The sequence below is a fragment of the Castor canadensis genome, chromosome 1, assembly GCF_047511655.1.
Source record: "Castor canadensis chromosome 1, mCasCan1.hap1v2, whole genome shotgun sequence".
Taxonomy (NCBI): Eukaryota; Metazoa; Chordata; class Mammalia; order Rodentia; family Castoridae; genus Castor; species Castor canadensis.
This window is the reverse complement of record NC_133386.1, coordinates 161,258,437-161,284,274: the sequence shown is the minus strand read 5'-3', so window position 1 is coordinate 161,284,274 and position 25,838 is coordinate 161,258,437. Positions and strand designations below refer to the sequence as shown.

General features: G+C 36.8%; 1 pseudogene; it reads right to left on the bottom strand.

Moving 5' to 3' along the window:
- Positions 1–22,423: 22,423 nt before the first annotated feature.
- Positions 22,424–25,514, bottom strand: LOC109679406 (vigilin pseudogene; annotated as a pseudogene).
- Positions 25,515–25,838: the final 324 nt, after the last annotated feature.

Here is a 25,838-nt window from a genome sequence, read left to right as displayed (position 1 = left end):
GTTAGTGTTGGAAAGAAACTGTATTTATGTAGTTGTTGAAAGTTTATTTAGGGAATCATTAATTAAAAGATACAAACCACAAATGTCATAAGCACAGAGAAGAAGAGAACAATGGGAAATGGAATGATTGGTAGTAGATTGCTGTAGAAAGAAGCCTTGGTCTAGGCAGAATTCAGGACAGAAAAGGACAAAACACATGCTCTGTCTCCTTTCCAGTTTGCCCATGGCACAAATCCATGTAAATGATGCTTCAAGTCACTTGCTTTTCCTCTTCTTTCCTTTCATGTCAGAAAAAAGTAGTATTTTGACCTACATTGAGGTCTCCAAAGACACTGCTTCTTCCCTGCCCCTAACACAGCTCTTAGTACATTACTACAAGTCAATATCTGTTCTTTTTATTAGTCAAACAACCAAACAATAAATTAAAAATGATTATAAAAGTTCTCCTTCATTTATAATATAATAATCATTATTACTTAAAGCAAATTTTAGTATAATTTAAAATAACTCAATTTAAAATAATATAAATGAACTGATAAATGTCAAGATATGAAATGAAACTTTTTTTCAAAGCAAAGTTCAAAAATAAAAATAATTAGACAAACAAACAGATTTCCCCAGCTGTCATACCTAAATAAAAATAAGTTTTACTTAGGTATCTGCACAAGATACTTTGTCAGCAAGTGCTTTTTGGCTCTACTTAAACATTCTGTATTATAAGAAAAATGTTAACTATGTACTGTTACTTAAATAATTTGAAATTTTAACATAATAAAATGTTGAAGAAGCTACCAGCCATCTAACTCTATTTAAAACATGAAAACTCCCATCAGCTGTCAATGCCAGTCATCTTCTATATGAAAATTTGGGGCAAGTTCACATTAACGAGTCACTTAAATTGTGGCAGAAATGTGGCGTTGAAACCCTGCTTTTTATAACTTGATGAGACAGAATGTTTCCAGGCTGACAAAGCAGTTTCTTTTTAATGACAGAAAAATTTCAGATCTGGGGAGAATGAGACAAGGAAGACAGGGAGAAGAGTTATTTAAAAGCACATACTATTGGAAAAATTCTAAATTGAAAACTGTACAGCTAATTAACTGGAAGATTTTATAGGGGTCATTTAAACTTTTATTTTTCATTACAATTATAGTTTAAGATATATTGATTAAGCAGATAATTCCTGATGTTTTTTCAAATTCTCAAAGTCTATATTTCTTTCACCTATTTCCAGACATATAACTAAGTAATGACAAGTTCCTATTGTGAAAATAGATGAAAATAGGCAAAATAGATGGCTCTCATCTAAAGGTCCTTTTCTTTTAATAATTAGGGAATCTGTGCACTATCTAGAGGGTTGGAATTTAAGTTAAGGTCAAAGGGTGATTTACACATAAAATAGTCAGAAAACTTCATGCTATGAAATGGTGCCATTTGTAATGAAAAGAAATAAAATCATTGCCCACATGCACACATTTTTTTCACAAAAATAAAATGTCTATTCTGACATAATTTACACATTCATTAAAATAATATAATTCAACAAGGATTGAAAAGGTGAATTGAAAGGCATTGTGCCTTATAACCTTCCCAACTATTGAATGAGAAAAGGGGCAGATTTCAGAAGAAGAGGTGGAAAATGCTCAAAACCAAGAAAGTGGTCTCTGGCTGAGCATTGTTGTCAAAGTATAGGTATCTGGAAAGGTGACCGTGCTGCAGAGTCACCACCACATCTTATTTTGGATTTTGGAAGTTATTCTCACTGCACCAGAGACACTGACTGCTCACCTGCAAAACCTGGACCTGCAGAACAATGTCCTGGATGATGTTCATCCTGCCCATCCTGACGTAGGTATGACCTCACCTACCATGGCACCATAGTTATTGCCCTATGATTGCTGCATCCTGAATAAGACACTTTGTCAGTCCAAATCATGTTTATCATCTTGTGAGGTAATCTTAACAGAAAGAAGGAATTGATATTACAGAAGCTAGTTTCCCAAAGAGTTTTTAGTTACAATTCATGAGGAGAATTGCTGTCTGTTAGGAGCAGGTTTTAAGGTAATCCTGGTGTGGAGAGTCACATTTTTTGACCTTTCTCACACAAGAAATGCATGAGCTTCCAAGTGGCAGTTAGTGTGAGGCTGAAGGAAATGGAGTTTCATCTTGTGCCAGCAATGGCCAGCCTGCTAAGATTACTGACTTGGGTATTTTTTATGGAATTAAAACAATTCTAGTTTACGCATATGAGAAGAATTGTTGACCTTAAAATTACCAGACTCTCATGAAAGAAATCTTTATTGCACAACAGGACCCTGGTGAAATACTAAGTAGATACTTTCCTTTTGTTTCTACTAATCAAAACATAATTTAAGTCCAAATTTGGACTATCTTAAGTTCATTCCCAATTTTATTTTAATGCTATACTGCTAAAATTATTTATAGGGTATCTCAACAGCAATATTGAGGGTAGAACAAAGAAAAGGGAAAGGAATGTCCATTAATTAAGCTCAATATTAATCTAAAAGTCAAAGAAGTTAAATGAGTTTACCAAACATACCTACTAACAAGTTTAGAATCCTCAACTCAAATTCTGAATTTTCTAATTCAAAGTGAGTTAACCATTATAAAGCAAGATTGTTCATGTAGTGTGAGACAAAACACAAAGTTCAATATGCTCTCCAATTCCAGGTCATAGACAAGATGTATCCAAAAAATATGAAGCATTTAACATGAATTAAAAGTTTTTAGATCTACTACCACTACATTTACAGGTTATCCCAATTTATTTTCATCCCAATCTTATGTTGGCACTATGACTTTGTCCATTTTACCCATAAGGAATTGAGATTTCAAACAATGTTTGTTGCGGGGGTAATGGAGAGTGATGGAGGGGGTGAATTCAACTATGATATATTTGATATATTGTAAGAACTTTTGTAAAGGCCACAATGTACCCCCACCCAGCACAACAATAAAAAAATGAAAAAGAAAAAAAAATGAATTGACTTCACCAAGATCATAGAGCTTGATAGAAGAAAGAAGGTAGAAGCAGGATTAAAACAAAGGCAGTCTCAATACCAAACAAAAGTCTTAATACTATATTATACTGCAACCCTGACCTTAAAGGTAAAGAAGAAAAACTGAACTTTCAGCTTTGTTGGTAATTGCAGGGTATTATTTCTATATACACAGTTGTAACCCATTGTGAATTGTCATACTTTCTAAAAGGAAGATTCCAAGAATATATTGGACAATTCCTTATTTGTTCAATTAATTTTATTAGTGCAATAAACATTCAATTTGCTTAGTACAACATACAAAAAGTGCTGGTGTAGTATATGAGAATTTTAAAGACACGTGACTTTTTGTCCTAGTTTGTTCTTTATCTAATAGGAAAATCTTGGTTATATGTTGCTATTCATGTCAAGGTCACTTCTGAGCAATGTATTGAAAATGATATTAATTGTAGCTTTTCTTCTTATGCTAAAAATTTTGGAACAAATGCAATCCATTTAATATCTGATTTGAACAAAATTATTTCACTTATTTTTAATTAACTAAACACACAAACTCCCAAAGGTTGAGAAGTGTTTCTCAACCTTTTCTATTCAAATTTTTCCTTTTTTTGTATGTTTCTTTAACATAAAGTGACACCATTAAAGATGACGTTTTTAATTGATATGTATACCTTCCTCAGAATTTCTCTGGTTCTGTCATGCTTTCTTTTATTCTCCAACCTCTCTACCTGGTAATCCCTGCTCTATGACACCATGACAATTCTTCAGCAGCCTTACTGCCCATTAACTCTTCTCCCACGTCCCCTTGCTGCTCCTGTTTCCTCTCAGCTTTGCCCACCACACATCTTATCATAAGATAAGGACATTTTGGAATCTGCCAGGATGCAAGTATATGTTGCTATAATTTGATTCTATCCATAAATGGATGAAATAGTTTTTGTTGAAGTGGGAATAAATTAAAGATAAAGTGCCAACACTGAAACTTCACAAACTCCATCCTCTTTGCCAATTCTTTTCACAAAGGTAATTGACAACATGAATGCTGAGGCTTGTAAACTACAAACAGACAATATTACAACTCAACAAGCTATAAAAAAAGAAAACCTAGTGCTATTGCTTGCCTTTGCAGAAAATTAACACTTCTGTTTTTCATGCACTCTTTTTATGAAGATAGCAACTAAAAACTCATGGCTGATATGAACATAATAAAGTGGGTCAAGGGGTCTCGGATGCCAATTCCACTGACTGGATATAAAAGAACTATGCAGAATGAGGATGTCTCATGCTCAAATGGAGAAAAGACAGCAAGAAGATAATCTGTAGGTATAGCTGACATTACTGGGAAATTCTGCTACAGTATAATGAGTCAATAAGTGGATAGAGATAAAAGATCTCAGCAAAGGTTTGGATGTGATAAACCATCTGTAGAAGGTGACATTTCTTGGAATGAGAGTTGAAAGTGGAAACTGCCATACAAAGGAAATAAATCCTACTGCTTCCCCTCTGAAAATTAGGTCAGTTAACACTGCTATGTGAAACCTGGGATTTCAGATTAAGCTGAAGGATGGTTATATGAAGTGATTAAGAATAGCTTTTGAGGACCAGAGGTATGGCTCAAGTGGTAGATAACCTGTTTTGCAAATCTGAAGATCTGAGTTCAAACCCCAGTTCAAAAAAATAAAGAATAACTTTCTTTTAAAGATAGAAGATAGATCTGTAAGATAATATGTACACATAAATTGATTCTCTCTGTCAGAGAGAAAACAGCAGAGACAGAGACAAAGAGAGAAACAGATAAAGAGAGAGAAAACATGATTGTATTAGAGTCTGAAGGGAATATGGGGAGGCAAGAGAGGAAAAGAGAGTAATAGAGAGTGAACAATATTAAAACACAATACATTTATGTATGAAGATAGCATCATCAGGGAGCATAGTGATAGAGAATGAGAAAGTAATAGAGGGATTCATCTGATAAACCATAACATATACATTTCTGAAATATTAAGGCAAAACCCCTTTGAATATCAATATATACTTAAAATATGAAGGAAAGGAAGGTACATTAGGTCATGTCCAGGGAAGGATACCAAGGGGAAGGAAAAGGGCAAACAGAGAGGGTGGAAGAGGATGAAAATGGTGGATTTATATTGTATTTACATGTGAAAATAGAACAATTAAACTTGTTGAAATTGTTCTAAGAAGTGTGGCAGGGGAGGAGGGATAATGAAGAGGGCAAATCTAATTAAGATACATTGTAAGCACAAATGTAAATGTCACAATGTATTCCCCTGTATAACTAGCATGTGCCAATTTTTTAAAATATTTAAAAAGAATCGCTTTTGTTGGAAGTTTAGACACAACTTTGTTTAGTTACTGATTGTATATTTCAGTCTTGGTTGTTCTTTTATTTTCTAATCTGTTTCTTAGCTGTAATGTAGGTATTATTACCTAATTTAAGGGTGGATAGGAAGATTAAAACAATCTGTATATAGACATTTCATTGAAGGATAATGAGTGCAAGAGAATACATTATTAAATGATACTTTTCAATTATTAAGCAAGGATGTTGCCTAGAAAGGGAAATCACAGGTGTTATGATTTGAGTAGATGGCGCCACCAAAATTCAGGCTGAAACTTAACTTCATTGTGGTGATATTAAACAATATGTTTTGGGGGGAAGGGATTAAATCATGAGGGTTCAGTGCTCATAAATGGGGTGGGTACCTTTGTAAAAGAGAGTGAAGGGAACTGCCTTGCCCTTTTGGCAATGTGAGGACACAGAAGTCACTGCCTCTGAGGAACAAGCCCTCACTAGACACTGAATCTACTAGACCCTTGAGCACAGAATTCCTAGTAGGCAGAACTGTGACTAATAAATTTCTCTTGTTTATAAATTACTCAATGTAAGTACTTATAAATCTGAAGAGACTAAAACTATAGGTCAAATGCCATGTACATGACCTCTAAAAGTATAAAAAATATAGAATTTACAGACTAACAATTAATAAATGATAATATTTTTGAGTGTATGTCATGTTAAGGGCACTGCACTGAGAAATATTAAGCTGAGACACATTGCTCCTCATAACATAAACTGAAGGTTTTGATTTTATGGGAAAATAATATGACACTTGAAATAAAACATCTTGATTTTTACTAGATTTAAACAGACTTCTTGGTCATTTATGAAACATATCATGAAACAAAGATATCACATTTCATGAATCTTATATTCTAGAGGAAATATAGACAATAGAATACTTTTTAAAAAAAATCATACACTATTTTGAAATGTGAAGAATATAACACAAACAAAGGGTAAAGGGAATGGGTTGCTAAAAGAGGCAGCTTAAAATAATAATGTAGCATATTTTGTAATAGTAACTGCAACATTTAACATGGTTGTCATTTGAGTGAGGTGAAGGAGGTGGCACAGATATTTGGTGGTAGAATATTTTGGGTGGTACAAGTAGCTCTTTTTTTTTTTCTAAGAGAGAGAAAAACCCTTAAAGTGAATAACATGGAATTTTCAGTCACTGTGTTTTGAGCTAAAGACATTTTATGATGATGGTTCAGGTGAATATTTCATGGGACAAATGTTACAAGCCTTTTACTAATAAATTTTACTCAGGTTTTTTTAGGTTTATATGCATTATCCTCCAATGATTAAGTGTAATGTATTTTTCTGTATTTATGACAGTGTGACCAAAGGTAAAAACAGGGGTTGGTATTTAAGTACTTTCACCACAAATGTAGATAAACTTTCCCTTAAGACTGGTGTGAAAAAGTAGAATGCCATTTGAACAGGAAGTTAAGCATATTCACATAATTTAAAGAAAAGAACAATAAATATCACAAGTTTTTTTTTTGTAGAAAATACCCTTACCCTAATCATGCAGTAGAAGAAAATCTGTGCTAGATTTGCTCCTGCTTGGAGATGGTATGGGGAATCTACTGAGAAATCAAACTTGGAAGAGTAGCATGTGCAGTGACAAGTAGAACTATAACAGATTTCTATAAGTTTAAAAAAGGTGACCATGCATCTTTACATATCAATTAAAACATGACAAAGTTAAATAGAACATTGGGTTCAGTAACCAACTTTTGACCCAATTATTGAGGGAGAAATTGCCACTCTGAGGTATTGGGAGTGGCCAAACACGTGACCCCTGACTCTGGACAGAGAGATTGACAGCACTTCATTAGTCATATATATTATAATTTGCCAGCAAAGTAGAACAATGCATATCATGAAGGGTCACATAGTAGTTGCTCTTGGAACACAGTAATAAGGAGGATTTCTGGGAAGTGGCTTTGTAGTACAAAGAGTGTGTGATGACCCCTACTTTCCATAGGAGAATGTGACTGGCTTGTTAAAAATCTTCATTTGGCAGGAACTGAATCATATTACTCAGGGATAAACATAATCTTTTCTACACACCTTAAATGAAGAGGGTCATCTCTCCACTACCTGGTGAGTTTATTTATGGGAAAAATTTATGAGGGAAACATGTAGTTAGGCCATTAAAGGTACTCTCAGTTTTGCCAGATAACTAGACAGCACATAATAGTAGGCCTTAACTTTATCTTAAAATTGGCCTTAACTTTAGAGTTTAGGAACATGGAACTCAGAGACACTGAATAGTTTTAATGTCACACAGAAAAACTGTAATATGAGGACTATGATTCCCACTTCAGCCTGTGTATTAATCTATAATTTACATACCACTTTCTTTCAAAAAGTATTTTCAGTGACATAGATGAATAAGGTTATTAAAACAGAAATGGAATGCTGGCATTTAATAAATTGTGTAATATAAGCTGTTTGCCCCATACATTATTGATTGACCAAGAAAACACCATAGATTCTCCTTGGGGATTTCTCAGACTGAAGTATCAGAGCTCATCTTCTGAGTTTTCTAGATTGGAGGACATGGGGCATGATTGAGGTTTATTCATAGAATAGACATTCCTTTGCCCACCTTAAATTTTGTTTGTAGTTGTAATGAATTAACACAAGCTAGGAAAATCAAGTTTCTGCATAAAATATTTCTTAAATAATAATGCTCACACGCTAATTTTTTAAATTATTAATTAATCTAAGTTCAAGCTAAATTTGAATGTTAAAATAGTACAGTGGAAAGAGATAGAATTGGAACCAAGAGAGTCTGATTCCCTGTAAATTCTAATAGGGACTAAGGTAGACAATGACCCTGGAGGATCTTCTTACATTCTCTAGTGACAGTCCTGTGCTCTCACAGAACACAGCAGGTTCTGTGCATGAGTCACACTGTAGCTGCGCTTTCCTCAGACCTTGGACTGTGCTTCTCTTTGATCACTAATACTTGTGTGATCTATATTTTATGTATGTCCTCTTACTCTTTGGGACCGTATCCTTTGTTCTGCTTCTCCTCATCCTGTTTGCTTTTCTCAATCATTTAAAGGAAATGAAAGGATTGATTTTTTAGCACACAATGTATTCCACATCAATAAATTGCATTTGTTGTCCTCTTAATCTCCTTTAAAACGTGGTGACTGCTCCTAATCCATGCTAGCTCTCCTTTCATTAGACCCGTTTGCTTTTCCTCTGTCTGAACTGCCTTTGAATCATTTAACTTCCTTGGAAATGGCAACAGCCCTTTTCTTTTCTCCCTATTTAACTTCTCACCTTCTCTTATCATCTTTCAGATTCTCTTTCAAACTGAATACCACATCTATGCAAACCCAAGAGTTAAAAAGTTCATAAAGTTTAAGAAGAGTGGCCATAACTGTGAGGAAAGCAGTCTTTTCTATCAAAATGTGTCACCATCTTAGCTGCTTGCAGTTCTGGGTTCTTATTTACTTAACTCCATTCTTGTGCCAAAATTAACACATTAGCCAATCTCAAAGAGATTGTGCACCCAATCTCAACCAATCTAAATAAAGGGGCCAGGCCCACTGCATCAAGAATAAAAAGGAGGACTAAATGCCTGCTCCTTACTCTTGCTGTGCCAGTGCACCTGCACACCATTCTGCAGAAGTACATTTTGCCTTGCTGAGACAATTCTCCATTTCTGTGTTTTATTGTGACTCTGGTGGTCTTTGCAGGTCTTATTTCTAACAATCTGAGGTTTGTCTGTGATAATTCCATCCGGGAGAGATACTTAGAAACTCCTTCCTCTAAGGGAGACTGGTCCCTTTGTCTTGTTGCAGTGGTCCTGAGGTATTGGGCGACTGGCAGTCTTGGACTGGAAACTCATTCTGGACCTGAATTAATTATCTCAGCAACACAGAGAAAAAGGGCCTTAGCAAGTATCATGGCAACCAAGCCATTCTGTGCATGGGTCAAGGTAAGAAATGCCATCTATTGGCAAAGTATTCCTTTGTAGTCAGGGAGGATCTTGGAGGTTGCATGAGAGTGAATGAAATGTGTCTGAGAGATGGGATGAGGGTGGAGTCCCAATCCACAGTTCCCCAGCTATCCAGGTGACTACATATGGCTTGTTGGCAATCCATGTAAACCTAATCAGGGGTTTACAAGTAGCGCCACCAACTGGGTATCATTTCATGAGGTAATCTGTCAGAGATGGATGAAGTGTGTGGGGTAGTGTGTGAGACACCTCCAGGATATTTGGAAGGTTGAGCATATAACATCATTCTTACCAACCAGGTAGGCCAGGATGGGGAACAGCAGAAATAAAAAGAGCTCTAAGAAAGATGAAACTAAAAATAAAATCCCATCAGACAGTCTGCTAGGATTTAAAATATTTGTTCAATAGTCTCAAACCAAAAGAAAAAGAAGCAGCATATGATCAAATATTTCTGTTTTATTGGGACCCAGGGACCCATTCTCAAACCGGCCATTTTCTGGCCAAAATTTGGATCAGAAGAGGACTGGGTCTGCCAATTACTTGTTAAATATGCTAATAACAAGAATCCTGGGAGTCTGGAATAGATTGAGTGTACTCTCTGTTGGAAACAGAGATTTGTGATTCTCTTTCCCTTAAAATTAGAAAAGGGGGACAAAACTGAACCAAAGGAAACCTCTTCTAAGTATGTCCCCCTTTCCTCTCCCCCTTATAATCCACATGCCTTGGTTTCTTAGGCAGAATCCCAAGATTGGTATGGAGACTCTGGTCAGTAGCCCTGGAGGCCCATATCTCACCAAACTATGGGGCAGCATGGAGAAAAGACAAATGGGGGAAGGAATTAAAGGACCAAATCCATCTTAAGAAAGTTATTCCCCCTCCCAATTATCAGGCCTTCCAATGCAACCCCCTTAGGCTGACATAAATGATCCCCATTCTATGACCACAAAGCCATCTGCTTTAAGGCACTATAGATTAGGAGCTAGTCTTATTGGGAACACTGATCCTATAGGTTTATTTCTCTTAGAATTACTCAAAGAACCTGGTATCACAGTGCCCCCAGTGCCCTGTCCCCATCACTGCTCTCTGAGCTTCATCATAATCAGACGGGGGTAGCTGTAGTGGAAATGAAAGATCTAAGACAGACTATAGCTATTGAAAGTGGTTATGGGAAAATGAATGCCTGGCTGGGGGATTAAGTATTCTGTCTGCACTTTAAATAAGTATAATTGCTACACATGTGCAACAGGAAGACCAGAAGTCCAAGGTGTCCCTTTCCCTCCAGGATGGACCACTGACCCTACTGGTATGGCATGTATGATTGCCTTCTTCCAAGAAAGGACAGCCTGGGGCAATGGATTTTGCAGGACCTTGTCACTACTGTTTCCCTGATTAATGACCATGAGGGACTAAAGCCGCCTCAATTAGACCCCCATCTTGAAGCTCTACTTTTGCCTCTTACCTCTCTAAATGGGGGAAAGGGCTAGAGTTTTTGGGAAATGCATCCAGGTGCAGTGAAGGCTGGTCCTTTGAAGAGATAAGCAGTAAGGCTGCTCTAACTATCGCCAGGGCAGGTGTCTGGTGGTATTGTGGTAGACCCTTACTTGAGACTCTCCTGTTCAAATTTTGTGACATTTGCACTTAAATCCAATTGGCCATCCCTTTTACCCTGGCATTCCAGAAACTCAAACCTTCCCAAACCAAGGAAAAACAGAAATGAGATCTTATTTCCCCTTGAGTGTTGTTAGACTTCCATGTCTACATAGTTCTATTGGGATCCCACGAGAATTCCTTGATGAATTCAAAGCAAGGAATCACATAGCAGCAGGATTTGAATCAGTACTATTCTAGTGGCCCACTATTAATAAAAATGTGGATTGGATTATGTCTATTATAAGCAACAGATATTTGTCAATTATACTAGGGATGCGGGGAAGGGAACTGCAGAACAACTAGGCCCCATCAGTAATATGGCATGGGAAAACCGAATGGCTCTAGACATGGTTCTGGCATAAAAGGCGGGGTGGGGGGGAGTATGTGTCCTGATTGGGGACAAATGTTGCAAGTCATCCCTAACAATACAGCTCTGGAAGGGACCATAACCAAGGTTCTTCATGGCCTGACAGTCCGCTCAAATGAACTGGCTATAAATTCAGGGATACATGACCCCCTTACTAACCAGCTAGAACAATGGTTTGGAAAATGGAAGGGAGTGATGGCTTCAATATTAACATCCCTCATTGTTGTATTTGAGTCAATGGCTTTAATTGTGTGTTGTGCTATACCCTGTATACGGGGAATAATTTTTTGATTCATAGAAACCACCCTAACTACACAAACCCCTGTATCATACCAACTGTTGCTGAGTGCAGCTAAAATAGAGAGTCATATAATGTTAAATGAGTTTGAAGAAAGAATGAAAAATAAAAAGAGTGAGAGATCTGAGGAAAGCAGCCTTTTCTATCAAAGTATGTCATCATCTTAGCTGCTTGAAGTTCTAGGTTCTTATTCACTGAGCTCCATTTTGTGCCAAAATTATTACCAACCCCAACCCCAATTTCCAATGTTGTATTAGTCAATTGTGAGCAGATTGTGCACCTGAATTTGACCAATCTGAGTAAAGCAGCAGGTCCCATTGCATCAGGAATAAAAAGAATTACTGATTACCGATTGCCTTCTCCTCATGCTTGCTATGCCATTTCACCTACACACCCTTCTGCAGAAGTAGTTTGCCTTGCTGTGACAATTCTCTATTTATGTGTCTTTACTGTCTTTAATTGTGACTCTGGTGGTCTTTGGGGGCCTTATTTTTAACAATAACTAACAAATACTTCTTCCAAAAAATTACTATTTACTAAAGAAGATGTTTTTCTATAAATAAATAAAAAGCCAGAATGAAAAGTCAAGGAAATTTTTAGGTATCTACATGAAGGTGGCATTTATTATATGATGGAAAACATTAAGTATTTGTGAACATCCTGTCCACAAGTTGTGTATGGACCAGAAATAATAATAATCATGGATTTTATAACCATCTGAGTTCCACAATGTTTTGGTCTTATTCTAATGATGGTTTGCTTGTTCACATTCTTATATTGTTTCTGCTTGATTTGTTTTGGAAGCTCAAGTCTATACATAAATAATTTCCTCACATATGCCATCTATTTGCTGTATGAGTGAAGATGTTATACTTTGTTGAGTGATTAGGATCATCAGTTAGTTAAAAACCAGTGTGAGACAGTGAAAAAAATTATTTTTCATGGTTTCCTTTAATTTTCTGCTTCAACTCAACCAAGAGAATTCTGCAATGAGAATAAAGTTTATGACTTTGACTGGATATATAGGCAACACTCATGTGGATGTTGGTAGATATATCATTTTAAATATAAAATCAAATTTAAGGATTTTACACGTTACAAATTTGTGTGATCTCTGTAGATTTAAAGTTCCTAGTTGCCTATGTTATGCTGAGTATTTTATATTGAATAGTTTCTAAATATAAAATAAATTTCTTCAACAGTATATCAAACATTAATCCAAGAGGGATTTGACAAGCTGATACACTTTGGGGAAGGCTGAATTACTTGTATATATTAAATGTATACTACCAATTCAGTGGTAACAACATAATACATAATGTGTGCTAAGTTATTCAGCTTGGCATTTTTATTATAATCTCTACAAAAAGTATAAAAATACTATTTTATGTGAAACTTTTTTGGAGTGCTTTAGGTAGACTTTGAGTTGAATACTAGATAGACAATTCTTTATGCCTCACCCACTTCTTCTCAAGGTTGGGAGTTAATAAAAAGTATGTACGAATGACTGAAATTTAAGGTAAGTTCTAAAACATGGACAAAACAGTTACACACATAAGGAGGATGAGAAACACCTACTTATAATGCTTGTTTCATCCATCTGGCTGATTTCCAAGATTAGGTGAAGTCAGTATTGTCTCTATAACCCCTCAGTTAATAGGTAACTCAAGCCAAGTATTTGTGAAGTGACTTCTCTGCACCAGCCATTGCTCTGTCTCAGTCAGATTTTCTATACCAGAGACTTAAGTCAGGTGTGTGTATGTGTTTGCAGTGTATATGATTTCTCTCTACCATGATTTTGTCTAGAGTTTTTTCATTCACAAAAAACATACCTAAAAGTATATTTGCTTCATGATTTCAATAATAAATTCTAGAGCAGGAAAGTCTGAGCTATAAGTAGACACTGACATCAGATCAGATTTTACCTGAGATGGTGGTAGAGATTTATTGGTAAAGACCTCAGGAAAATGTTGTGGGAAAGAAATTGTCCTATAGCTATAGAAATGAGAGTTGTAAAGGTATAAGCATTAACCAAAATTCATTGAACTATGCACTTAAAACCTGACCATTTCCCTGTAGGTAAATTACACTTTCACCAAAGTGTTCTGATTTTAAAGAATGGTAGATAGATATTAAAACAAACCTAGAATACAATTGAAGCTTCACAAAGAGAGTCATTTTGACTGGATAATTGGGAAAGGATTTAAATTTGAGTTGGTCACTAAAGGGAAAGATTTATACAAACACAGATGATAGAGAAAATAAGAAAAACAAATATGACTTGCATAAATTGCAAGAAACCCTAAGAATGGAGAGGATTTTTTGGGAGATTGAGGGTGAGACAGGGTCTCATTTTATAGCCTAAGCTTGCCTCAGACTAATGATCTTCCTGTCTCAGACCCCCAACTTCTGGGATTTCAGAATGTGCCACCACACCAGGCTGAGAAGTTGTTTCTGTTAGTTAGTAGGGTAAATGTTTGGGCAAGTAAATCGTTTGGAAAAATTTCATTCATACTCTAAACTCTAAACTAAGCAGTGTGGTGAACTATGAAGTGTTTATATTTACCATGTCTTTATCTAAGAATCTTTTGGCCTCCATTAGTATATTTAATATATCAAATAAATGATGAATGAAGGCTTTAAGAAAATATGAAAAAAAGCCACAAATTCATGTTAGTGTTAATGGCAGTGACTGTGTGTGTGTGTGTTTGTGTGCAGTGACCAGACAATAAATATTTTCATAGCAGTTATTCTACTCTTGGTCTTATTCAAAGCCCTTTTAACTTCTTCAATGATTTAATCTCCCTGTTTTAATGAGGTACAAAGAGATTAGGAAAAATTTTAAAGTCACATGCCTATTTATTTTCCTTGTTTATCTGTATTGTAGCCCAATTTGGGTCACATGCCTGTTAAGTGGTCAACTGAGTCTTGATTATAGCCCATTTGAGCATGCCACTACACCAAGGAGAAACAGAGATCGGTACTTTAGAGAAGAGTGAAAAATAAAAGGGGAAATTAGGACAAATTTTCTTTGAAAGCTTTGCTAACACATAAGGTTTTCAAGTTTTCCTGGAGAGCTTTTCTGATCTTAGCCTGTTGGTGCCAGCACACACAGGAGACAGGTGATGTATCACTTTTCATTCTGAAAAAATAAACAGGGGGAAGTGAGGAAATAATTCACTATCAAGATATACCTTTTTCTGACTTCAAAAAAAAGATATAAGTACAATATTGGAAATATTTTTAGCCCCCTGGCAATTTGCTCTCCCAGGCCTAAGAGGAGTAAGCAAGACAAAAAGGGCTTTAAGAGAAAAATACCCCAGGGTATCTTTACAAAGAACTAAAACTTATATTGTTCTAGCACTATGTTTTAAAAGTGCAGCTTGAGAAAGAGTAGCTGGAAAGCTATTGAGTCTAGCCACAGCTGGCAAACCTTTTAAGTTCCCCTTCAGTTTATGTCAAGGTTACCGCTTTGAAATATCAAGTAGAAACTCTGACTGCTTTGAGTAAAGCCCTAAGAGTTCTAAGAGTGACAAACATACAAAAAATCAGCCAAACATACTACTCACATCTTTTTGTGTTTAGTGAAGTAGACAGTCATGTAATAATGTAATAATCAAAAGTATTACATTAATGTAATACATGTAATACATGTATGTATAATGTAATATCAAAAGTATTACATTACAATAGAAACAGATATACGCCATGATTATTGACTGTAACATATAACAGCATCCCTCTAAATATCTGTGGCATAGAGAGCACAGTAAACTTAATACATACATCTGAAATCTCTTCTTGAACTTGGAATAATAATTACCATAAAGGCAAGAAACAATCATAAATTTAGAAGGAAAATTGAAAGTATTGGAAAGCCAGTAAATACATCTGTTTTTACTTACCCTCCATGAAATGCACATTAATTACAATGGAAATTTGATGGGATGCTGTGGCTATGGATATTATGAAAATAAACCAAAAACTGAACTGATTTGAAAGGTGTGTCTGTTAGATGCCTATCAAGAGGGTTTCTTTATAAGCCTCCAAAATATTTGTGCTAGAGAATTCTGCTGAGCTGTACCATGAATAACTTTAATGAATCTGGGGCCCCTGCACTGTAACAAATACCTGAGATAATCAGCTTAAAAAAAGGAAAGGTTTATTTTGCCTTACAGTTTTGGAGTTGAAGTCCATGACTGATTAATTATCCCTATTGCTTTTGGGACTGTGGTAAGGCAGCAGATCATGGCAAGGATCTGCTCATTTCATGGCATCTGGGAACAGAAAGAAAGAAATAGAAAGAGACCACCATTCCACAATCACTTTTGAGGTCACTCCTCCAATGACTTAACTTCTCCTACTAGGGCTCATCTCTTAAAGTTTCCACCACCTGCCCAAAGTGTCAAACTGGAGATAAAGCCTTTAAAACCCAGGCCTTTGGGGTACAGTTAAGATCCAAACTATAGAAAAGATATTATGATAGGATTGTTTATCTGCAACACTCATGTCTAACCAAAATGTTAACCTCCTTTTAAAGGTTAACCACTCTAAATGGTTTACAGATTCCTCTGCATTTCAGACCATATATTTGAAATATCATTTATAACTAAACTTGGGTTCAAAGTTAATCTTTGGAAGTACTCAGATAGAACATAACAAAATGCAGCCCTGTCAGTTAGAGTCATGCTGCAACAGCCAACATGCTCCAGGCTGCTGAAGGTGAGGCCTGTAGGGTGGATGGGTTCCAGGTCTATGAAGCCCCCAGGAGAGTTGAGCGGTACTTTCAGAAGTGCACAAGAAGGTATTTCTTCAAGCAGGTTTAATAGGGTGGCATGTAATATTTTGGGACCCACTTAACTTCAGAACTCCCTGTGAAATAAACTTTTCACTGTTTGCTTTTAATCTACTAAAGAACTCTTCCTGAATTTAATGACCACTTCAACAGGAAAGCATGAAATGTTCAGCTTTAAGGAAACTCTAGAGGGAAAATGTGCTATGTTGTTTTCTCTCCCTTCACGAGGGTAGTCCAGGTCAGCTTTGGTCTACATGTCAAAGCTGTGTAGCAGGTCCCCTTGGAAGTAGTTTCTTTGACACATCAACTTCTGTACAATCTGGACAACATCTTAACCATCTTCTGGGGAGACCAGTGATATTTTGGGGCCTGTTGTGGAACACCTATAAGGATCAAGTTTTCTTGTGTGAAGAAGACTCAAAAATCTGACCTTAAATTTGCAACCACTTGGAAACACTTGGAAAGACTAGGGCAAGAAGGGCAGCTATGGAAAAGTAGATCACACTAATATACCTGAGCCCATAAAATGGTTGACAGCAACGACCAAAGTGGAGAGGGCTGGGGTGGTGACCTCAACCCCATAAGAAGGTCCTGAACTACCGGGACAAATCCAGCATCCTTTTCTACTAGTGGGTTCCTGCTTTGCCTGTATCCAGGCAAGAGAGATGGGTATTAAATGTTAGCTTGTCCTTTAACCAAAATTAGATGGAGTAGGAGAGGGTTTTTTGCACATAAGGCTGGATGCTCAGAGGCTCTGTGGTTATCACAAGAGCTTCTTAGATGACTGTGTCTTCTATTCTGGTGTCCACCTATTGACTGATCCATAAGGAGCAAAACTCAAAGGGTGAGCTATGACAAGGAGATGGTATGAGGCAACAGGAGGCTTGGTAGAGTTTTCTTCATCCTGGTATCAGCAGACTGAAAGAAAACCCAAAAAAATCTGTCCTCTGTGATCAAAAAGAGGAGGGAAGCATAAGCAGAAACACTAAAAAGGGTCTGCATGAAACATTCCCTATAGGGAGTGCCAGCACCAAAATGGTCTCCACTTCAGAGAATATCACTGAATCCCAGTGCCTTCTTTTCATTTTATACAAAATGTACTGTTATACAGTCCTCTTGAAACCTCTTCATTGCTTTTTCTTGGCAGCAGTCAACAAAATACAAATGGTTGAACTCAATTGTATAGTTAATGGAAGGCTTTTATACCTTAATCCTCTGAGTTGTCCAGTTCCTACCAGTTTCATATACAAATCTTTCTCTAAGGAGACGTCATTGGTTCCTCGCAAGCCATAGTCACTTGTGGATTGTTCCTCTCATCAGTCTTTTGTCCAGGAGTTTTTTTTTTTTTTTTCTTCCCTGAAGATGTAAAGTTTACCTCCCAACCCACAGATATTTTTTAAAAAGTAGGAAATGCAGATGAAATATAGGACTTACTATTTCTGCACCTTAAGCAAACAATAATCCTTACTGAACTTGCTTCCTCATCACCACATGTGCCATGTCTGCTCTGCAGGATTACATAGTACTTATATTTAGAGTACCGAAGTGTGTTCTCAGGTACTCAGTATCCAATGGTGATTATTATAAACAAAAATTCCCTGAACTCACAGAGTTTACATAGCAGTACAAGAGAAAAAATAAAAAATAAAAAGAACACAAAGTATGAGATAATCAGAAAAGTTAAGGGCAAATAAATACATCATGGAGGGAGCTAGAAAGTTCTGTCTGAGAAAATGACATGAGAGCATTGTCCTTAATAAATGAGTATCATATGTGATTATAAATACAAACTATTTCATAATTATAAAAACATTATATGCGCAAATAATATAGCAATCCTTTAACTGAGAAATGATGAGAGTTAAGAGAATTTACTTGATGTTGAACTTTAAGCTCAGCCACATATGATAGATTGACATAACAGTGAGTAACAACCCAAGATATAAAATCCACAGATTATTAGGACAAAACCAAAATTCAGCTCAGGGGAAAAAATCATTAAAACAATGTTCTGTACATTTGAGAAATTTCAGTGTTTATATAAAGTTGCATCATCTCTAATCTCTAATATTTTATCTATATGAAAGAAAGTGCAGATACTCCAAGAGGAAGATAACTTGTGATTCCACAGGTCAACCCTGCAGCCAGAGTGGTATAGTAAGGAGGATGTGATATTAGTGAAAACTTCTACCCTAGTCATGGGAGGGAGACTAGAAAACTATTAATATCATCCCTGTGTTGTGAAATTACATTTTTTTGCTCAGAATTCTTCTCAAGAGACTACAAAGTCCTGTTTGGCGGAGTAGTTCAAATAATACAGTACTTCCTCGCTAAGTGTGAGACCCTGAGTTCAAAACCCATATGGCCAAAAAAAGAGACTACAAAGTCTTGTCTTTTCTTTTCTTATAAATGTCCACAAATATTTTTAAAATACTATCATGAATTTATTTTTGTATCTCCTAACCACCACTATTTTCCTTTGAAATTAAGAACACTCTCTCATTCCACCCAGCATACCCTCTTTTGTGGCAGAAATATATAATGGTATCATCTTAGTTGGCTCAAATAGAATCCTTTCGTTTTGATGATTATTTAACCTTGACAAGAATATTTGGATATTGGCTTCCTGCCAGCAGGAGTTAAACTGTGAAGGTAAAAATCTCAAGAAAATCTGGGAGAAGATGTATTACCTGTTAGGAATGCCTAAAAAAAAAAAAAAAAAACCCTCAAAACCATTCTAGTAGCAATTGTTCAATGAAATGGGCCTAAATTTTTTAATTATTTCATGCAAGATAACTACATTGTAGAGATCTGCCATACAGTATAGAACCTAAACCAGTAATATTTTATTGTGCACTTGGAACATTTAAGAAGGTAGATGTCATGCTAAGTGTTCTAGGTGGAAATAAATCCAAAAAACAAAAACAGAGGCCCAAGGAATCTTAGAGGCCCAGGAATCTGTATATATGTCCAAACTCATCAAACTGTGCACTTTTTATATGTCAACTATATATTAATAAATGTGTCAAAAAAGAGTCAAGAAGAGGAATCATAGATCCCAGATTTAAAAAAAAAATTTTTTGGCAGTACTGGTGTTTCAACAGTGCCTCATGTTGTTAAGCAAGTACTCTACCACTTAAGCCATGCCCTCAGCCCTTTCTTCTTTAGTAACTTTTCAGATGGGATCTCAAGATTTTTGTTTGTGCCACACTTGGACCACCATCCTACCTACATCTCCCACATAATAGGGATAACAAGCATGAGCCACCATGCGCAGGTTTAGGTCCCACCTCTTAGTTGAAAGTATGATAGTATTACGTTGTAAGAACACCATGTAAATGACATATGTTAGTATTCTAACATATTTTCTGCAATCTTCTTTTTGGATACTAAAATTCATATTCTTCCAAAATATAAAACCTATTCATCTACTTTTACAGTATGCCCCAGAAGTCTCACTTATGATGGTATCAAATTCAGTTCCAAGGTTCCGAATCACTTCATGTAAATCAGGTAATCGTAAAAATGAAGCTCTTTGGGTCTGGGTTTGAAAGTAGAACTCTTTGAGTAGAGTTGCTATCAATCTGAAAACTTCTGAACTAAAGTTTAATTTTATGGCCCACCTCCAACAAATGAATTGTATATAACTGGTAAAATCTGTATAAGCTCAGTGTGTTGTACCAATGTCAACTTCATGGTGAAGATTTTGTGCTATTTTTATGTAATATATTAATGTTAGAAGGATGGATGAAGAGTGTAAAGGCAGAAAATATAAAAGATCAACTAGGATGTGAAAGGACCCAGGGATGAATGTAGACAGTGAAAACTGAATCCAACTACATCACAACCTCACTGAAGTGGTAGGAAACACAGAGACAACATAAGTAACTTTACAAAGTAGTTTTACAAAAGAAACTACATAAAACACACAAGCTGGTAAACTTATTTCATGTGGGTACATGTTAGCAAATCTGAAACTACTTTACATTGTGTATTGCGTGCACAAACTCTGTATTTATGAACACATAGAGTTAAGCACAGAAGTTAACGAATAGTAAAGTGATGAGAGTCAAATTTCTCATTAATAAAGGTAACAATCCTGTGTACATTTTTATTTACCAAGAAACATTTCTTCCTTCCATTGGCTATAATATTTTCAACTTTTATGTCCATTACAAGGAAGCTTTCCCTAAATCTCTTGGAAAGTTTAGTTTACAGTGGACTCATATTAAAATTTCTTGTCTTCTCTACATATCATATCATATATGTTGAATCTGATTTTTTTCCTATTAGGAAACCACTACCCATCATTCTCAATATGGGTAATATGGGAAAATTGGTCCTACATGTTGGCCCTTAATAAGCAAATTTTATAGATTTAAAAAATGTAATTCTATAGTGTCCCACATCTACAGTGACCACATAGGTGGGACACAAACCAGTTCAACACAAGTTAATCTTAGGAAAATTAAAGGGCCATTTAGAAAACAGGGCATATTATTCCTCTTTCTATTCCTAAATCAGTAGGTTATTGGCCCACTGTTGCCACTGACATATTGTAAGAACTATTCAAGGATAAAGGCAGCACAGTAGAAAGAATATAAGCTAGAAGAAAATTCATTGTTCAGTATAATCACAAGTCTCTTTAAATGAAGGAGAGGTGAGCATCAGAATGATTCAATGAGAAAAAACCTTGATCAGCTATTGCTGACTTTGAAGATACAAAAGTGGACATGAGCTAAGTGGCTACCTGTAGAAAATAAGGGAGAGATTCATCCTGTAACTTCCAGTATGGAACCAGATCTACTGTCTTTTGGCCTAGGAACACCCATGTTGGTCTTTTAACCTAAAAACTATAAGAAAATAGACTTTTGTTGCCTTAGGCTATCAATTTTGAGGGGGCTTGTTTTAGCAGCAATAAGATAGTGATTTACTAACATCTTTTAAAATAGCAGGCTAAAGTAAATTTTTATATCTTTAATTGAAGTATTTAGCACTATTTTAGCCTAGTAAAGCTTCTGACGTTCAGAACTATCAGGTAATATATTTGCGTTATTTTAAGCCACTACTAAATTTATGATAATTTACTATAGTCAGAAGAATTTAATGGAAGGGACATGACATTTATCATGCTCCTCATATTTACGTTCAGAGTATAATTCTAACAGTGCATCATCACACTTGTTAAAATTGTGTTCTAAATTCTCTTTTACTGCATTTTAAGCTCCTGGTGAGCTAAGACTTCTGCTTGACTACCATGTAACCCATTGCCAACCATATTGCTAGGTACACAGTAGGTGTTGTAGATTAAATAAAGGAATGAATCATTTATGATTAAGTGAACAAATAAATTAATATATATGGCAGCTGAGTTTTATCTAAATGAGGAGAGAATAACCAGTTTTCCAGAGTTTTATTGGTGTCACGATGCTATACCAGAGTGGTCTGAAAGAAATTTATTTCCTGAGGTCATGATATAGGAATTTTTCTCCTAGCCACTGCTGCAGGCCTCTGGTGATGATCAGAGTGCTGACTACATGCTGGTGGACCAAGAATCTGGAGTCTGTGTTATCACAAATTGTCAATTACCTGCACAATGCCAGGGCAGATATTCTAGATCCATGTATATCACCCTATACCAAGATTAACTCAAAATGGATCAAGGATCTTAATATCAGACCCCTTGAGCCTGATAGATTCTGACCAGGCCTGGAGAAATGGCCCCACAGGGCAGGCTTGCCAGGCTTCACTGGGAGAACTCTAGGGAGCAGGGAGAGCATCAAATTTATGATGGTCTAGCTGCTGAGTCAGATTGAGATAAACCATTGTGTGGCTAGGTTTGGGTCAGCAGGCTGGAAAGATTTATGCTTTGTGATCATTATTGTTTGGGGCCTCAAGAGAAGGTCTTGGGAACTTGAGTCTTAAAGCTGGGAAATGAACTACTCACATCAGGAGCCTTCTTGCTACTGTTGGCTGTCCAGGGGACATCCTGTCTTTGGATGGTGCCTTGGTCTCCTCATGCACCAAAGCCTTTTTGTAAAACTGCAGTGCCTGACTGTCTACCACATATTGGCCAGATATTCCTCCTCCAGGCTGAGAATATGGTTGATGGCTTCCTCCACATTCTCCAGGAGCCCTGTTATCGTTACACAATTGGTGTCTGGGGTTCCACTCTACGGGAACTGGATGCCCATCTTGAATTCATCCATGATTTTGCCGATGGCTTTGCTCACACAGGTGACGCAGGCAGTGGAATGTTCACATCATGCTCCAAGTGGATTTGAGTATTGCTTTCTTCACGAGTTTTCGTAATGTTTACACCTCCTTTCTCAGTGATGCTTTTGTGAAAAACTAGAACAGAAATTGGATAGCTATTTTTCACCAGGTCTGTCACCATCTTCTGCATGTATTTGATGCATTTTTCCACCTCATTCTTGGGCCTTCTGAGGTGAAAAATATTGATTTTTTGTGCTGGGTCTGGAAAGTTGATGATAACCTCTGGGGATTTCTCATCAATTTCACAGATCTGTTCACCTCCCCCCCTAACTGCAATGAAATCCCTGCTCAATGATAAGCTCATTTTCTATTCAAGAGTCAAGCTCCAGCAGTTCCCATTTGGCCCGCTACATGCCCTGTGGATCCCCTTCAGTATGAATCAGGTGCTCTTCTCACTGCCAGGAGGGATGCATACAGATAACTTGTATTGGTCTTTAAGCCTGTTGATGTTAGCTCCACTCTTCTCAATGATGTGTCTGTGGAATTTGAGGTCAATGATGATTTCCACATAGTCCATCCAGTTAATCACGTCTTTGACCATGCCTTCAATCTACTCCTGGCCACATTCACGTCCTCTGTGGGGGCCTTCCAGGGTGTCTTGTCCTCACCTTCTGAGAATGCACTATGAATGTTTGGCATCTGCTGAGTGATTTTGGCCAGGTTCTGCCCTTTCTTGCCAATGATGAAGTGGTGAAGCCAGGAAGAGGCAGACACAGAGGAGACTGTTAAACTAGTGGTCATTGCATAGACTTTGGTCAATGCCTGACCCAAACTTTTAGGCTCACCCAACAGTTTCACCAGCTCAGAGATACTGAGGGTGGGATCTCAACAGACACTCCAGTTCTTTCCAGAATCTCCTTCAGTGAATTTCCCTTTGACCCAATGACAGCCTTGGGCTGGGATTTCTTCACCTCCACCACAATGGTTGTGGTCTTCTTTTTCTTCTCCTTATAAATCTTTTTGACTCAAGCCATGGCCTGAGCTAGCTTCTCCTTCTGTCTGGTAAAGACTATTTCCATCCAGTTGACACTGGATGGGGGAATTTTCATTCATGTCCTTCTATCCTTCATGATCTCACCCACCAGTCTATTATATGGTCCAGCAATGAAGGTGCAGAAGCCCTTCTTCATTTCTAGTCTTTCCACAGCAGAAAGAAAGTCTTTCCTCTGTTCCACAGAGATAAGAATGATCTCATGGCAAGCTTTCTAAATGCTCTCTGGTGCATCATTCATAAGGCCACTAGTTTTACAGAGGGTTGGGGTTTTACTTGTCATCACCATGAGTTCAAGACATCACATGAATTTAAGTGTTCTCAGATTTATCATACTTCTTACCAAGTACTTTGTGGAGCTTTATGTATTTCATTTGTTGGGGAAAAAAATCAGATTTGTAAAATACAAGGCAAGCATACATAGGAGAAGTGACTGGAGTAAGCCATCACTGAACTGGTAACCATATTACTTTGAAGAGGTACAAGTGATGGAATTGCCTCCTCCAGTCTGGGCATGTGACATGTGAGTCAGTACTAGCAATCAGATTTGTTCTTATGATGTGACTCATGTCATTACAAAAATGAAAACAGTTATTTCAGATGTCATATCAAAACTAAAGAGTGTACTTACAAACAGGATTAATAGTTTCATTGTGTTCTTTGGTCATAATCATAGGGCTCCCTTCCTAAGCAAGGTACTCACTCATTCATTCTCAAATAAAGGGAGAATTTAACCACTAAACATGACATTTCTGGTACAACAGACACCAGAAAAAAAGTCATCCTGTTCAAGAAATATTTCACTGTACTTTAGAAATCATCACAGGAGTTATTTTGAAAATGACTCATTTTGAAACAAGTGATCAAAAGCTGGAGTGTGAAGTGCTGGATATGAAAAGCCAAACTCAAGGAAAAATGGATTTTTGCAAAGCATTAACAATCTTTAAAAGAATTTCACATATAAAGAGATAAGTGTTCTGTGACATTCAACAAAAATGATTTTTTCCTGTAAATAGATGGTAGATGGATAGATGATAGATAGATAAATAGATAGATAGAAAGAAGAATGATAGACAGGAAAACTTCCTTACCGTGGAAATAGTATAATGAAAATAGTTTTTAAAATCATTTGAGTAAGATCAACTTGATATTGAAGAAAAATAAAGTTGTAGTATATGTTTTACTCCAAAAGTTTACTTCAAATAAAGATTTATTTCAACCTAGTTTTTAATAGTTCTAGCAGTGTAATTTAGGCTATATTTGAATGTCATCAATTTTAGACAACATATGTCCTTACAGTTCTCATTTGGGCAATTTGAAACCCTAGGAAAATTTGTCTAATTTTCTCATGTGCTGTGGTAATCTCTATTTTAAAGGCACTAAGAGGAGGTTATCCTCTACATTCCAAGGTTGAAGACAAAGTATCCTCCCATGTAGCTGTACTTGGTAATAACAAAGAGGGCAGTTGGAAAGGGGGATAAGAATAAGGGGCAATTGAATTACTGGTCATTTCATTTTCTTTTAGGCTTCTGCTTTGTCTTTTGGCCTTTGTATTTTATTTCTGTTTTTTTTTAAATCCTGTTTTACATTTATGCTCAAATTCTCCCCATCCTTTTCAGTCTTCAAACACACACACACACACACAGATCCAAGGTGGCGACAGAGACAGAGCCTCAGACCTTGTGAGCTCCTGACCCAGAGAGTAAGGAGCTAGACACACACCTCCAGCTTTACCTGAGGTAAAGCATCTGGGAGAGCCAAAAACATAGCACTCTAAACACTTACATAGTGGAAGGCTTCTCCATGCCATGATCTAATAAAAGAACAGCCAGCATGCCAAATCCCTGCCCCATAGGTCTGCAGAGCCACTGCCCCATTCTGCTGAGCTCTCTGCTCCTTGGGCTGTGCCAGACCCACGCAAGGTGGGATCCCCGCCTCTCGGGCCACACTGGATCCACACACCACTGGGACTGTCGCCCCTCTCTATGCCGGCCTCCAGTCCCTGGACACACAACAGGCTGGGATATCTGCTACTTGCCCATGCTGGACCCTAGCCCACAGCCAGTCCCACACCTCACAGGTATACCTGCC